Genomic DNA, 15,458 nt, shown 5'->3' with positions numbered 1-15,458 from the left:
TACCCTAGACATTTTTGGAATTGACTTATTAAAGATTATTTTGATACTTGAACCCTGTTGTTGTTCCCTTCTTATGTTGCGGCGTGTGGACGAGCCCAGGCCGTAACATAATTGGGGTTCTCGTCCGGGATTGTTTTCTAAGCAGGCAGTAGAACGGGATCGCATTCCGGGGCATTCAGGTGAGCTTCTGTTGGTCTTGCAATTAGTGTGTAGTCTCTGGTTAGACGTGCTTCAGCTGGGGTTTCCCTTCCAACGGAGCACTGTGTTTTTTTATTTTAGTTTGTTGTTTTGAGGGGTAATCCTGGTCTGGAGTTTTATACTCCTGTTGGGGGCACACTTCGCGCAGTATATTGTATACTGTAGCGAGTTCAGCGTTAACCAGCCGCCCCGAGGCCGGCAAGCCCTGGAAGACTAGTTAGATTAATTTACCGGAGAACTACACGGGGGAGTTTAGATGCGACCAACTGAGGTTTGGCTGGATGTGTGGAGTGTTTTTGCCTGGCCTGTGGATGGTGAGTAGTCGGTAGTGTTTGTTTAGTATCTGCGTTAGGGGGTTCCCGCTTTGTTTAAAACGCGCCGATTTATTTTTTTTATGCGCGTTGTTTTGTAGTCTAATGGACGAATACGGGCTACATACGGACATGTAGATTACTTAAGCATGTGTAGAGGCTAATGTGGTTGCTATTGTGTTAGAGTAGAGGAGGTTTGCTTGCAGTTAAACGGTGGTAAATGCAGGTGTGAACTATAAATGTTGTTGGGAGGAGAGGTGAGCTAGTTATTTCAGTGTGTTTGGTTTGTATCCCGTTGTAGGAGTGCAACCTGCATGCGGTGGAACAGGAGGATCATTGTAGCCTGTATTATGCTTTATTCTTATTAATTTTCCTCATGTACATTTGGTTGTATGCTCCATTTGCTCTGGTTATTGAATGAGACACATTGATGATTTTTATATTGGGGTTGTGCCCATTTGAAAGGATAGGTGGCTTGCATTTAGTTAGTGTCTCTTGTGGGTTGTGTGTTTAGCTACTTGTGTTGCATAGATTACTATTAATGTTATGGCAACTTCCGAAGATTTTATTGCTAACCCGTCCGAAGAGTCTTTATGGTGGTTAACTAAAGATCAGCTATGGAAGGTGGTTGAACATTTTGACCTAATAATCACGGCTCAGGAAAGAAAGTTAAAAGAAACACTTGTTCTGGCTATTAAAAGTCAGTTAGTCCAGAAAGCTGTCCTTAAAGAGACAGTAGGCTTATCTGGAGATGAAGAGTCAAGTCAACCACAGTATTCAGGTGAAAGCTGGGAGTCTGAGAAATGGAAGGCAGAAATAGAAGTTAGAGCTTTAAAAGTAAAAGAACTTGAAATAGAGAGGGACTTGGAGCTTCGTAGGCTTGAACAGCGCTTAGAGCTTCAACGCTTGGAGCATGAACGGGAGCGTCAGCAGCATGAGTTCACTATTAAAAAGCTTGAGCTTGAGGTAGCAATAAAGCGAGCCGAGTCTCCAACTGGTGCTACCCATTCTCCCTTAGTATCCACCTCTTCTGTGTTTTATGTTAGTAAGAACATCCGCCTTGTTCCACCCTTCTTAGAGAAGGATGTTGATAAATATTTTGCACACTTTGAGAGGGTGGCTACTACGTTAGATTGGCCTAGGGAAATGTGGCCACTTATGCTACAATGTGTACTTTGTGGTAAAGCACGGGAGGTTTTCTCTGCTTTGAGCAGTGATCAGGCTAAAGTATATGAGGTAGTGAAATCAACCATACTACATGCATATGAGCTAGTACCTGAAGCTTATCGCCAAAGGTTCAGGAATCTTAAGAAATTAGATTCGTTGACCTTTGTTGAGCTTGCTAGGGAGAAACAGGGCTTGTTTGATAGATGGTGTACAGCACGAAAGGCTGACTCTAGGGAGGAATTAAGACAGCTGGTTCGCTTGGAGGACTTTATGAATTGTATCCCTGAATCTGTTGCTGTTTATTTAAATGAACAGGAAGTAAAGGACTTGGACGAAGCTGCTGCTCTGGCAGATAAGTATGTGCTAACACACAAAGGGGTTCCTGATATCCACAGAGGTAGTTATTAGGGCAGATTGAGAGATTTTACTAGAAGTAGACCACATCCACCTGGTGGGGAGAATTCTCCACGACCATCTTTCTCTTCTAGTAATATTAGCCACACTCCTGCTGGTAAGTCCGACGTGAGATGTTTCTATTGTAAGAAGTTGGGACACAAGGTGACAAACTGCGCAGTTCTCATCAACAAGGGGAAAATGACTAAATCTGTGGGGTTGATTTCATCTTGTGACTGCGGCTTGCTTCCCTTAGGTAATGTGGGGAAGGTTGTTGGGTCTACTTTGACTGGAGTTGGTGACAAGGGTGATACTGATTACACCCCTTTTATGACTGAAGGCTTTGTGTCTTTATTAGGACAACAACAGCGTGTGCCAGTTTGTGTACTACGAGATACAGGGGCTGCTCAGTCATTTTTGTTAGCTGGGGTTTTGCCACTCTCTCACCAAACAGCCACAGGAACTCATGTTTTGGTAAGGGGTATTGAAATGACATCGCTTCAGGTACCCCTCCATAAGATCCATCTAGACTCTAAACTGGTTTCTGGTGACGTTGTAGTTGGAGTGCGGCCGTCACTCCCCGTGGCTGGAGTTTCTTTTATTTTGGGTAATGATTTAGCTGGGGGAAAGGTGTGGGGCAGTACTGAGGTAGTCTCACTGCCTATTGTAGAGTCTGCACCTGAGCTGTCACAACCACCTGACCAGTGTTCACGAAAATATCCTTACGTTTTCCCTTCGTGTGCTGTGACTCGTGCTATGGCTAGGCGTGGGGGTCTTGGTGCGGATGTATCTTTAGAGGACACTTTTGTTGCTAGACCAGAAACAGTAGACTGGAGTCCCTCACAGTTACCTGTAGCTGAGATACTACCTACTGTTGACAGTCCTGTAGAAGGCAGTAAAGGTTCCGAACTGCCGAATAAGTCCAGTGTGGATCCTCTTGTGGCAGAAGGGAGCAAGGACCGGCTTCTGTTAGCAGGGGTGGGTTCTGAAGAAATGGACAGTTCTTTGTCTGATCTATTTGAGGTGTCTCAGGAAGAGCTGATCAGAGAACAGTTAGCTGATTCCACCCTTCAATCCTTGTTTGCTTTAGCCGCAACAAGAGATGAAGCATGTGACTCAACACCAGGATATTATTTGCAAGATGGGTTGTTGTGTAGACGATGGACTTTCCGGTGTGACACATTTACCAACACTGTGTTACAGGTAGTAGTACCCTGTAAATTCAGGAAAGCCGTCTTGGAGCTAGCTCATAATGGTATGGCTGGACACACAGGGGTTAGGAAAACGTACGATAGAATAACACGCAGGTTCTTTTGGCCCAGGCTAAAGCGGGACATGTCAGTTTTTGTTAGAACGTGTCATGTCTGCCAATTAACTGGCAAGCCTAACCAGAAGGTTCCTGTGGGTCCATTATGTCCGATCCCAGTTGTCTCTAGTCCCTTTGAGCATCTGCTTGTTGACTGTGTGGGACCACTGCCTCGATCCAAGAGTGGGCGGTCGTATCTGTTGACTGTAATGTGCCAGTCTACGCATTATCCTGCAGCTTACCCTCTCAGATCGATTACAGCAAAATCTGTGCTTAAAGCACTCATTAGTTTTATATCTCTTTTTGGCATTCCCAAAGTTATTCAAAGTGATCAAGGCTCTAATTTCATGTCAAGACAGTTCGCTAGGGCTTTAAGTCAGCTAAAAACCAAACATAATATTTCAAGTGCTTATCATCCTCAAAGTCAGGGTGCCTTGGAACGCTTCCACCAGACCCTGAAATCTCTTCTAAGATCTTATTGCGTTGAGCTTGGGGCTGATTGGGAGGAAGGTTTACCTTGGTTACTCTTAGCTATTAGGGAGGTTGTACAAGAGAGCACTGGTTTTAGCCCTAATGAACTTGTCTTTGGACATACAGTGAGGGGGCCAACAGTTGTTTTAGCTGATGAGTGGAGTGCTACAGAGGTTCCAGTTAATGTCGTGGATTAAGTTTCTGGTTTCAGGTATCGTCTGTATGAGGCTAGAGTGGCTGCCAGGCGCAGGTTGGGGAAGGTACAGTCTAAAATGCAGACTTTATTTAACTGTAAAGCGGAACATCGGCAGTTTAAACTTGGTGACCAGGTGTTGGCGCTGTTACCATTGCCGACCAGTCCATTTCAGGCTAAGTTTAGTGGGCCTTATGAAATCATTAAGTGTCTTCCTGATTATAATTATTTGCTGAGTACTCCTGATCGGCGTAAAAATGGGCAAGTTTGTCACATCAATCTCTTAAAGCCTTACTTCCCATCTGTTTTGCCAGCATCTGGTGGATTGGCTCCTGTTGTGCCTGAGGGCTCTAAGGAGGGTGAGGCACGTTGTTGGGCTGCTTGATTTCTCCTTCTCTCCCTCTTCTACTTTTATCCAACCTTATCCTTACTCCTTGAGTAATTGATCACTTACTGACACACTCAGATACACCCACTTAACCACCACTAACATATATTCATACCCTAGACATTTTTGGAATTGACTTATTAAAGATTATTTTGATACTTGAACCCTGTTGTTGTTCCCTTCTTATGTTGCGGCGTGTGGACGAGCCCAGGCCGTAACAATGGACTTTCGCAAGGTCAATATGCAGGTAATGTTTGACCCGTACCCTATGCCAAGGTTCGCCGACCTCATTGAATGCCTGGGCAAGGCCAGATACGCAAGGACCCTTGACTTGTGCAAAGGTTATTGGCAGGTGCCACAGGCAAAGGACAGCAAAGAACTCCCTGCCTTCAGAACACCATTCGGGCACTTTCAGTTCATGGTTCTTCCCTTCGGCCTGCATGGGGCACCAGCGAACTTCCAGCGACTCATGGACAGAATCCCCAGGGGAGCGGAGGGCTTTGCCATGGCCTACCTTGATGACATTGTGATCTACAGCACCACCTGGGAGGAGCACCTTCAACATCTGCGGCAGGTCCTCTCCTTGGTTAAGGAAGCAGGCCTCACCATCCACCCAGACAAGTGTGCCTTGGCCAGGGAGGAGATATCCTACCTGGGCTACATTTTGGGCAGAGGGGTCATCTGTCCTCAGGTGGGGAAGGTGGAAGCCATCATGTCGGCTGAGCAACCAACCACCAAGAAGCAGGTGCGGTCGTTCTTGGGTCTTGTGGGGTGGTACAGGCGCTTTATACTGAACCTTTTAGAAAAAGCGTCTGTGCTGACAGAGCTGACCCGCAAGAACCAACTCAACAAGGTTCAGTGGTCTGAGGAGTGCGAGAGGGCATTCCAGGACTTAAAGGACTCATTGTGCCAAGAGCCTATGTTCCTCAGTCCAGACTTTGAAAGACCATTCACTGTTCAGACAGATGCATCTGAGCGTGGCCTGGGTGCAGTCCTCCTGCAGAGGGACAACGGACAATTGCGGCCAGTGGCTTACATCAGCCGTACTCTTTCAAGTACTATTTGTTGGGGCATAAATTTGTACTGGAAACTGACCACAGAGCTTTGTCCTGGTTGGGGAGTATATGGGATACCAGTGCCAGGATCACCAGGTGGTTCTTGGCAATGCAGCCATTTGAATTTGATGTTTTATACAGAGTAGGGAAGATGAACTGTACTGCAGACTTTTTGTCTAGGATGCCACGGGGAGCATTCTCAGGGGAGAGGTAATGTCACAGAGGAGTCGCCAATCACACTTATACACCCAGCCATTCACACAAGCGCACAGGCACAGAGACAGCTATCTGCCTGCATGTAAAAAACTCTAACTGACCTATTTCGTGAGTAGCACTGCATTTACACTCCCGTTTGTTGTCTCTGTTTACTGTTTAAGCATTCCACATCTCACCATTTGCCATAGCATTTCATTCACATTTGTTAGTGTGCAGGGAGGCCTGCTGCCATTTTTTAAAATGTGTTTGTTTCCACTTCACCACTCACGTTTTCAATACGCTCCATAGTCCTAAACATTCATTCATTGGTTTTAAAACATTTTACATAATTTTTCATGTAGAATGTTGTTATTTAGTTGATTGATTTATTTGTGCAAATGGGCCCATCTGTAGGGAGGGGCTACAGGTATAGAAGCCCAGGAGAGGCTTCAGAGCAGGAGTTGAGGTGTAGACGGTGTGGTATACGGTACTGTGACTTGTCTGTGTAGAAGTGGTGTTCAGGATCATTCATTTTGATTTAGCCTGGCAAACGTGAAGCTTGTTTATTTTTAGCATTTAGATATTTTGTTTGCTTAGTTTATGTTCTGCATTTTTTGCTACCTTATTTTGGGGACACTGTAAATACTTGCACTGTTTGAAGAAAAGTGGTCAAAAAGAAAAAAAAAAAAGCGCATTATTTTGGTGACGGAATCTTCATTGCATTTCTCTGTCCACTCCACCGCCGTCCGTCCTTGCAACAGTATCGTTTGGAGCCGAGAGAGAGATGATTTATCCAAGCCATACAAAAGACCATTGCAGTAGTCCAAGCGAGATGATACAAGGGCATGTATAATTTTTTCCAGATCAACCATGGAAACCACATGACGTATTTTGAAAATGTTTCTTACGTGAAAGAGGCAAGAACATGACATTTTTTAATGAGTATCAAAGCTCAATGACTGGTCAAATATTACACCAAGATTTAGGATGTTCGATTTGGCTGCGGGACAGAAAGAGGCCGAAAGTATCAGATTGATTTTCAGATGTAAATCAGGAGGTGCAATAATCATAGTCTCAGTTTTATCTGCATTTAAAACAAGACAATTACTAGATAGACACTCACTGATCCGAGTTAAACACTGGAGTAGGCTGGACAGCCTATCCAGTTGCTGGGGCTTGAAAGACATGTAAAACTGAATGTCATCCGCGTATAAATGATAGGAAACAATTTTAAAAGACTGGATGATGCTTGCTAATGGAAACATAAAAAAAGCAAATCCAAAATTTGTAAATTGGATAATACATTTCTAAATTGATTTTCTACTATTTTTTCCATCAGCTTACTAATAAATGGCAGTTTAGAGATCGGTCGATAGTTACTGATGCAGCTGGTATCAAGGTTAGGTTGCTTCAAAAGAGGAGTTACCACAGCATGTTTCAAAGACAGTTGAACATGACCCTGAGTCAGTGAGCTATTTATTATTGCTAATAATGAGGGTCCTATAGTGGTAAGGGTACCAATCAGGACAGAATGGGGTAAGATTTCCTGAGGATTAGATGAGTTTCATCTTGCCAATTACATTAACTAAATCATTTAGAGTAATAGGGGAAAAGGAATGAAAAGATTCAGAACATGGGGGACCATGTGTCTGGGGAGGCAAATTTAGTGAGATCTTGGGTCTCAGGATATTTATCTTGTTTACAAAATAATTTAAAATCTATTAGTCATCATCAGAATGTAACAAGCCCTGCTGAAGTGGAAGAGTAGTAATCCTATTTATAGTATCAAATAAAACCTTGGGATTATTCCTACTATGTTTGTTCAGATTTCCAAAATAAGTCGATCTTGCTTTTTTCACCGTCTCGTTGAACAATTGAAGGAGCTCTTTAAGATATTCACGGTGAACTAGCAATCCCGCAGATTTCCACAGACGCTCTGCTTTACGACATGAGCGCCGGAGGTCTCGGGTCTGGATAGTTCAACCAGGGTGTGAAAGAATTCGTGGAGGACTTCTTCATTTTTACAGGAGACATCTGATCAAGAATAGACTGGCAATGAAAATGTGATGGAAATTTTATGATTTCCCTTTATGCCAGGCTTTCTTAGTATATATTAAACACATTAGATGTATATGTTAGGGCTCTTTGCATATATGTGGGTTAATCATGGCACTGAAGCCATCCTCGTGACTTCAGTAGGCCTCAGGAGTGTATTGTCTTCTCTGGACGGCCTCGGTTCATTCCTAATTTGATGTTTCTCTGATGTTCCTAAACTGACCTCACTGGAGGTGCTGGCCGGTCTAAGCCGATCCAATTTCAGCAGGGGTTTGTTGGTGTGCTATGAATTCCCACAGCTTAGACTCAGAGTACATGACAATCTGGTAGTGTACAGAGCATACTTCAAAATCAAATCGTTTTCTTGGAGGGACCAGCGCCTTGGAGCACTTGGCCACGCTACCTCTGTGAAGAAGTCTGCCAACTTTTTCACGAAAGAAGGTGAATTTATGTTGAATCGGAAGAGGCAAGAATCATTGTTTCCAGTCTGATAAAAAATGCAGCTTCCTCTTCAACCTCGCCTCAGAACACAGTCACATACAACACGTTGCAAAAGGCATCCTGGCAGGATATGTCACTACTTGATCTTTCTTCTCCTGCCATTCTGAATAAGTAGATGAACGCTTAATTTTTATTGTCCGGCCTTTTAGCACCCTGCACGTTACAAATGTTCCAATTTCAGCATGGGTTTATTGGTGTGCTATGAATTACCACAGCTCAGACTCAGAGTACAGGACAATCTTGTAGTGTGCATAGCATACTTGTATCAAGTCGTTTTCTTGGAGGGACACAGCACCGTTCCCATTTTGACATACCTGCTTGAACTCCTTGGATAATTAAAAGGCCCATCTTGAGTGGATTGCTGCTGCTTATGTGTCATTAATGACTTGCATATCATTTAGCTATATGAAATATTAAGCAACAAAAATAGGAACAGCAAGTTAAATCCCCTGCAGATGGCATTTAAAGGGACTTGGAAAGGATGACTTGATGATGGATGAGTTGCTGCTTCTTCTTTCTTTTCACTACTCGTTTTCTTCTTTTCACATAGACAAGTGATTTGGCAGGGGCACAACTGACCGTTAGTGTTTGTAAAACTCCACTTGGTAGCGGTGGGATTTGAACCCACGCCTCCGACGAGAATGGAGCTTAAATCCAGCGCCTTAGACCACTCGGCCACGCTACCTCTATGAAGAAGTCTTTGCCGACTTTTTCACGAAAGAAGGTGAATTTATGTTGAATCGGAAGAGGCAAGAATCATCATTTCCTGTCTGATAAAAGCAGCTTCCTCTTCAACCTCGCCTCAGAACACAGTCACATACAACACTTTGCAAAAGGCATCCTGGCAGGATATGTCACTACTTGATCTTCTTTCTTCTCCTGCCATTCTGAATAAGTAGATGAACGCTTACGTTTTATCGTCCGGCCTTTTAACACCCTGCACATTACAAATGTTCCAATTTCAGCATGGGTTTATTGGTGTGCTATGAATTCTCACAGCTTAGACTCAGAGTACATGACAATCTGGTAGTGTACTTAGCATACTTGTATCAAGTCGTTTTCTTGGAGGGACACAGCACCGTTCCCATTTTGACATACCTGCTTGAACTCCTTGGATAATTAAAAGGCCCATTTTGAGTGGATTGCTGCTGCTTATGTGTCATAAATGACTTGCATATCATTTAGCTATATGAAATATTAAGCAACAAAAATATGAACAGCAAGTTAAAACCCCTGCAGATGGCATTTAAAGGGACTTGATGATGGATGACTTGCTGCTTCTTCTTTCTTTTCGCTACTCGTTTTCTTCTTTTCACATAGACAAGTGATTTGGCAGGGGCACAACTGACCGTGAGTGTTTCTAAAACTCCACTTGGTAGCAGTGGAATTTGAACCCACGCCTCCGAAGAGAATGGAGCTTAAATCCAGCGCCTTAGACCACTCGGCCACGCTACCTCTATGAAGAAGTCTTTGCCGACTTTTTCACGAAAGAAGGTGAATTTATGTTGAATTGGAAGAGGCAAGAATCATCATTTCCAGTCTGATAAAAGCAGCTTCCTCTTCAACCTCGCCTCAGCACACAGTCACATACAACACTTTGCAAAAGGCATCCTGGCAGGATATGTCACTACTTGATCTTCTTTCTTCTCCTGCCATTCAGAATAAGTAGATGAATGTTTAAGTTTTATCGTCCGGCCTTTTAACACCCTGCACGTTACAAATGTTCCAATTTCAGCTTGGGTTTATTGGTGTGCTATGAATTCTCACAGCTTAGACTCGGAGTACATGACAATCTGGTAGTGTACATAGCATATTTGTATCAAGTCGTTTTCTTGGAGGGACACAGCACCGTTCCCATTTTGACATACCAGCTTGAACTCCTTGGATAATTAAAAGGCCCATCTTGAGTGGATTGCTGCTGCTTATGTGTCATTAATGACTTGCATATCATTTAGCTATATGAAATATTAAGCAACAAAAATATGAACAGCAAGTTAAAACCCCTGCAGATGGCTTTTAAAGGGACTTGGAAAGGATGACGATGATGGATGAGTTGCTGCTTCTTCTTTCTTTTCGCTACTCGTTTTCTTCTTTTCACATAGACAAGTGATTTGGCAGGGGCACAACTGACCGTGAGTGTTTGTAAAACTCCACTTGGTAGCGGTGGGATTTGAACCCACGCCTCCAAAGAGAATGGAGCTTAAATGCAGCGCCTTAGACCACACGGCCACGCAACCTCTATGAAGAAGTCTTTGCCGACTTTTTCACGAAAGAAGGTGAATTTATGTTGAATTGGAAGAGGCAAGAATCATCATTTCCAGTCTGATAAAAGCAGCTTCCTCTTCAACCTCGCCTCAGCACACAGTCACATACAACACATTGCAAAAGGCATCCTGGCAGGATATGTCACTACTTGATCTTCTTTCTTCTCCTGCCATTCTGAATAAGTAGATGAACGCTTACGTTTTATCGTCCGGCCTTTTAACACCCTGCACATTACAAATGTTCCAATTTCAGCATGGGTTTATTGGTGTGCTATGAATTCTCACAGCTTAGACTCAGAGTACATGACAATCTGGTAGTGTACATAGCATATTTGTATCAAGTCGTTTTCTTGGAGGGACACAGCACCGTTCCCATTTTGACATACCAGCTTGAACTCCTTGGATAATTAAAAGGCCCATCTTGAGTGGATTGCTGCTGCTTATGTGTCATTAATGACTTGCATATCATTTAGCTATATGAAATATTAAGCAACAAAAATATGAACAGCAAGTTAAAAGCCCTGCAGATGGCATTTAAAGGGACTTGGAAAGGATGACGATGATGGATGAGTTGCTGCTTCTTCTTTCTTTTCGCTACTCGTTTTCTTCTTTTCACATAGACAAGTGATTTGGCAGGGGCACAACTGACCGTGAGTGTTTGTAAAACTCCACTTGGTAGCGGTGGGATTTGAACCCACGCCTCCGAAGAGAATGGAGCTTAAATCCAGCGCCTTAGACCACTCGGCCACGTTACCTCTATGAAGAAGTCTTTGCCGACTTTTTCACGAAAGAAGGTGAATTTATGTTGAATTGGAAGAGGCAAGAATCATCATTTCCAGTCTGATAAAAGCAGCTTCCTCTTCAACCTCGCCTCAGGACACAGTCACATACAACACTTTGCAAAAGGCATCCTGGCAGGATATGTCACTACTTGATCTTCTTTCTTCTCCTGCCATTCTGAATAAGTAGATGAACGCTTACGTTTTATCGTCCGGCCTTTTAACACCCTGCACATTACAAATGTTCCAATTTCAGCATGGGTTTATTGGTGTGCTATGAATTCTCACAGCTTAGACTCACAGAGTACATGACAATCTGGTAGTGTACATAGCATATTTGTATCAAGTCGTTTTCTTGGAGGGACACAGCATCGTTCCCATTTTGACATACCAGCTTGAACTCCTTGGATAATTAAAAGGCCCATCTTGAGTGGATTGCTGCTGCTTATGTGTCATTAATGACTTGCATATCATTTAGCTATATGAAATATTAAGCAACAAAAATATGAACAGCAAGTTAAAACCCCTGCAGATGGCATTTAAAGGGACTTGGAAAGGATGACGATGATGGATGAGTTGCTGCTTCTTCTTTCTTTTCGCTACTCGTTTTCTTCTTTTCACATAGACAAGTGACTTGGCAGGGGCACAACTGACCGTGAGTGTTTGTAAAACTCCACTTGGTAGCAGTGGGATTTGAACCCACGCCTCCGAAGAGAATGGAGCTTAAATCCAGCGCCTTAGACCACTCGGCCACGCTACCTCTATGAAGAAGTCTTTGCCGACTTTTTCACGAAAGAAGGTGAATTTATGTTGAATTGGAAGAGGCAAGAATCATCATTTCCAGTCTGATAAAAGCAGCTTCCTCTTCAACCTCGCCTCAGCACACAGTCACATACAACACTTTGCAAAAGGCATCCTGGCAGGATATGTCACTACTTGATCTTCTTTCTTCTCCTGCCATTCTGAATAAGTAGATGAACGCTTACGTTTTATCGTCCGGCCTTTTAACACCCTGCACATTACAAATGTTCCAATTTCAGCATGGGTTTATTGGTGTGCTATGAATTCTCACAGCTTAGACTCAGAGTACATGACAATCTGGTAGTGTACATAGCATATTTGTATCAAGTCGTTTTCTTGGAGGGACACAGCACCGTTCCCATTTTGACATACCAGCTTGAACTCCTTGGATAATTAAAAGGCCCATCTTGAGTGGATTGCTGCTGCTTATGTGTCATTAATGATTTGCATATCATTTAGCTATATGAAATATTAAGCAACAAAAATATGAACAGCAAGTTAAAACCCCTGCAGATGGCATTTAAAGGGACTTGGAAAGGATGACGATGATGGATGAGTTGCTGCTTCTTCTTTCTTTTCGCTACTCGTTTTCTTCTTTTCACATAGACAAGTGATTTGGCAGGGGCACAACTGACCGTGAGTGTTTGTAAAACTCCACTTGGTAGCGGTGCGATTTGAACCCACGCCTACAAAGAGAATGGAGCTTAAATCCAGCGCCTTAGACCACTCAGCCACGCTAACTCTATGAAGAAGTCTTTGCCGACTTTTTCACGAAAGAAGGTGAATTTATGTTGAATTGGAAGAGGCAAGAATCATCATTTCCAGTCTGATAAAAGCAGCTTCCTCTTCAACCTCGCCTCAGCACACAGTCACATACAACACTTTGCAAAAGGCATCCTGGCAGGATATGTCACTACTTGATCTTCTTTCTTCTCCTGCCATTCTGAATAAGTAGATGAACGCTTACGTTTTATCGTCCGGCCTTTTAACACCCTGCACATTACAAATGTTCCAATTTCAGCATGGGTTTATTGGTGTGCTATGAATTCTCACAGCTTAGACTCAGAGTACATGACAATCTGGTAGTGTACATAGCATATTTGTATCAAGTCGTTTTCTTGGAGGGACACAGCACCGTTCCCATTTTGACATACCAGCTTGAACTCCTTGGATAATTAAAAGGCCCATCTTGAGTGGATTGCTGCTGCTTATGTGTCATTAATGACTTGCATATCATTTAGCTATATGAAATATTAAGCAACAAAAATATGAACAGCAAGTTAAAACCCCTGCAGATGGCATTTAAAGGGACTTGAAAAGGATGACGATGTTGGATGAGTTGCTGCTTCTTCTTTCTTTTCGCTACTCGTTTTCTTCTTTTCACATAGACAAGTGACTTGGCAGGGGCACAACTGACCGTGAGTGTTTGTAAAACTCCACTTGGAAGCGGTGGGATTTGAACCCATGCCTCCGAAGAGAATGGAGCTTAAATCCAGCGCCTTAGACCACTCGGCCACGCTACCTCTTTGAAGAAGTCTTTGCCGACTTTTTCACGAAAGAAGGCGAATTTATGTTGAATTGGAAGAGGCAAGAATCATCATTTCCAGTCTGATAAAAGCAGCTTCCTCTTCAACCTCGCCTCAGCACACAGTCACATACAACACTTTGCAAAAGGCATCCTGGCAGGATATGTCACTACTTGATCTTCTTTCTTCTCCTGCCATTCTGAATAAGTAGATGAACGCTTACGTTTTATCGTCCGGCCTTTTAACACCCTGCACATTACAAATGTTCCAATTTCAGCATGGGTTTATTGGTGTGCTATGAATTCTCACAGCTTAGACTCAGAGTACATGACAATCTGGTAGTGTACATAGCATATTTGTATCCATTCGTTTTCTTGGAGGGACACAGCACCGTTCCCATTTTGACATACCAGCTTGAACTCCTTGGATAATTAAAAGGGCCATCTTGAGTGGATTGCTGCTGCTTATGTGTCATTAATGACTTGCATATCATTTAGCTATATGAAATATTAAGCAACAAAAATATGAACAGCAAGTTAAAACCCCTGCAGATGGCATTTAAAGGGACTTGGAAAGGATGACTTGCTGCTTCTTCTTTCTTTTCGCTACTCGTTTTCTTCTTTTCACATAGACAAGTGATTTGGCAGGGGCACAACTGACCGTGAGTGTTTGTAAAACTCCACTTGGTAGCAGTGGGATTTGAACCCACGCCTCCGAAGAGAATGGAGCTTAAATCCAGCGCCTTAGACCACTCGGCCACGCTACCTCTATGAAGAAGTCTTTGCCGACTTTTTCACGAAAGAAGGTGAATTTATGTTGAATTGGAAGAGGCAAGAATCATCATTTCCAGTCTGATAAAAGCAGCTTCCTCTTCAACCTCGCCTCAGCACACAGTCACATACAACACATTGCAAAAGGCATCCTGGCAGGATATGTCACTACTTGATCTTCTTTCTTCTCCTGCCATTCTGAATAAGTAGATGAACGCTTACGTTTTATCGTCCGGCCTTTTAACACCCTGCACATTACAAATGTTCCAATTTCAGCATGGGTTTATTGGTGTGCTATGAATTCTCACAGCTTAGACTCAGAGTACATGACAATCTGGTAGTGTACATAGCATATTTGTATCCATTCGTTTTCTTGGAGGGACACAGCACCGTTCCCATTTTGACATACCAGCTTGAACTCCTTGGATAATTAAAAGGGCCATCTTGAGTGGATTGCTGCTGCTTATGTGTCATTAATGACTTGCATATCATTTAGCTATATGAAATATTAAGCAACAAAAATATGAACAGCAAGTTAAAACCCCTGCAGATGGCATTTAAAGGGACTTGGAAAGGATGACTTGATGATGGATGAGTTGCTGCTTCTTCTTTCTTTTCGCTACTCGTTTTCTTCTTTTCACATAGACAAGTGATTTGGCAGGGGCACAACTGACCGTGAGTGTTTGTAAAACTCCACTTGGTAGCGGTGGGATTTGAACCCACGCCTCCGACGAGAATGGAGCTTAAATGCAGCGCCTTAGACCACACGGCCACGCTACCTCTATGAAGAAGTCTTTGCCGACTTTTTCACGAAAGAAGGTGAATTTATGTTGAATTGGAAGAGGCAAGAATCATCATTTCCAGTCTGATAAAAGCAGCTTCCTCTTCAACCTCGCCTCAGCACACAGTCACATACAACACATTGCAAAAGGCATCCTGGCAGGATATGTCACTACTTGATCTTCTTTCTTCTCCTGCCATTCTGGATAAGTAGATGAACGCTTACGTTTTATCGTCCGGCCTTTTAACACCCTGCACATTACAAATGTTCCAATTTCAGCATGGGTTTATTGGTGTGCTATGAA

General features: G+C 43.1%; 6 non-coding genes across 6 annotated transcripts; all 6 read right to left on the bottom strand.

Moving 5' to 3' along the window:
* Positions 1–8,836: 8,836 nt before the first annotated feature.
* On the bottom strand, positions 8,837–8,918 carry trnal-uaa (transfer RNA leucine (anticodon UAA)). The gene has a single exon. It is a non-coding gene; the product is annotated as a tRNA-Leu (tRNA).
* A 688-nt stretch (positions 8,919–9,606) lies between these two features.
* On the bottom strand, positions 9,607–9,688 carry trnal-uaa (transfer RNA leucine (anticodon UAA)). The gene has a single exon. It is a non-coding gene; the product is annotated as a tRNA-Leu (tRNA).
* Positions 9,689–11,170: 1,482 nt separating this feature from the next.
* Positions 11,171–11,252, bottom strand: trnal-uaa (transfer RNA leucine (anticodon UAA)). Its single transcript has one exon. It is a non-coding gene; the product is annotated as a tRNA-Leu (tRNA).
* Positions 11,253–11,954: 702 nt separating this feature from the next.
* On the bottom strand, positions 11,955–12,036 carry trnal-uaa (transfer RNA leucine (anticodon UAA)). Its single transcript has one exon. It is a non-coding gene; the product is annotated as a tRNA-Leu (tRNA).
* Positions 12,037–13,518: 1,482 nt separating this feature from the next.
* Positions 13,519–13,600, bottom strand: trnal-uaa (transfer RNA leucine (anticodon UAA)). The gene has a single exon. It is a non-coding gene; the product is annotated as a tRNA-Leu (tRNA).
* A 687-nt stretch (positions 13,601–14,287) lies between these two features.
* On the bottom strand, positions 14,288–14,369 carry trnal-uaa (transfer RNA leucine (anticodon UAA)). Its single transcript has one exon. It is a non-coding gene; the product is annotated as a tRNA-Leu (tRNA).
* Between the last annotated feature and the right edge of the window lie 1,089 nt (positions 14,370–15,458).

This window comes from Brachyhypopomus gauderio, chromosome 1, assembly GCF_052324685.1.
Source record: "Brachyhypopomus gauderio isolate BG-103 chromosome 1, BGAUD_0.2, whole genome shotgun sequence".
Taxonomy (NCBI): domain Eukaryota; kingdom Metazoa; phylum Chordata; class Actinopteri; order Gymnotiformes; family Hypopomidae; genus Brachyhypopomus; species Brachyhypopomus gauderio.
Note: the sequence above shows the minus strand (reverse complement) of the source record. Positions and strands in the feature narration are given on the sequence as shown.